Source organism: Gavialis gangeticus, unplaced genomic scaffold (assembly GCF_001723915.1).
Source record: "Gavialis gangeticus isolate Ggan-Ray unplaced genomic scaffold, GavGan_comp1, whole genome shotgun sequence".
In the NCBI taxonomy this organism is placed as follows: domain Eukaryota; kingdom Metazoa; phylum Chordata; order Crocodylia; family Gavialidae; genus Gavialis; species Gavialis gangeticus.
In genome coordinates, this window is record NW_017729030.1 from 49,100,708 (window position 1) to 49,101,207 (window position 500).

The 500-nt window shown below is 53.6% G+C and overlaps 1 protein-coding gene across 1 annotated transcript in view; it reads right to left on the minus strand.

Annotated features, from left to right (window-relative positions):
- Positions 1–129, minus strand: part of PRMT9 (protein arginine methyltransferase 9) — a 33,280-nt gene extending 33,151 nt beyond the window's left edge. Inside the window, exon 1 of the mRNA XM_019522173.1 lies at positions 31–129. The gene's annotated coding sequence lies outside the window, so the exon portion shown is untranslated. The remainder of the gene's footprint in view (positions 1–30) is intronic.
- Positions 130–500: the final 371 nt, after the last annotated feature.

Below are 500 nucleotides of genomic sequence, written 5' to 3' on the forward strand. Positions count from 1 at the left end.
CGAAGGCTGTTCCCGGGGGAGCCTCGTCACCTTGGCACTGCCTTCCTGGCCGCCGTCGTTCACCCCCCGCGCAGGGCGGAAGCAGCAGCTGAGGGCCGCCATCTTAGTACCGGAAAGAACCGTACAGCCTGACGGCGGCCTTTCAAAGCCGCGTTCCCCACTGACCATGCGCGGCAGTCGCGGCATTTCAGTAGTGAGCATGCGCGGAGAGCGGGAGGAGGGAGTTTCTCCGAGCGGGCGGGGATTGCCTAGTGGGAGGAGCCGTCGGTCCTGGGGGCGGGGCTGCAGGGGGTAGAGTCCTTGTTGCTGCCACTTTGGGAAGTGGTCTCGCAGGGTCCCCGAAAGCAGGATTTTGCATTTGGATCTTCATGATTTCTCGGTCTATTTTCAGAATCATTTTTTAACACATTTTGAATTAATATATTTTACTTTTAATTATTCTGGATTTTTAATTTTTTATTGAATTGTTTTTATATTCAATGCAAGCATGGCATGCAGGA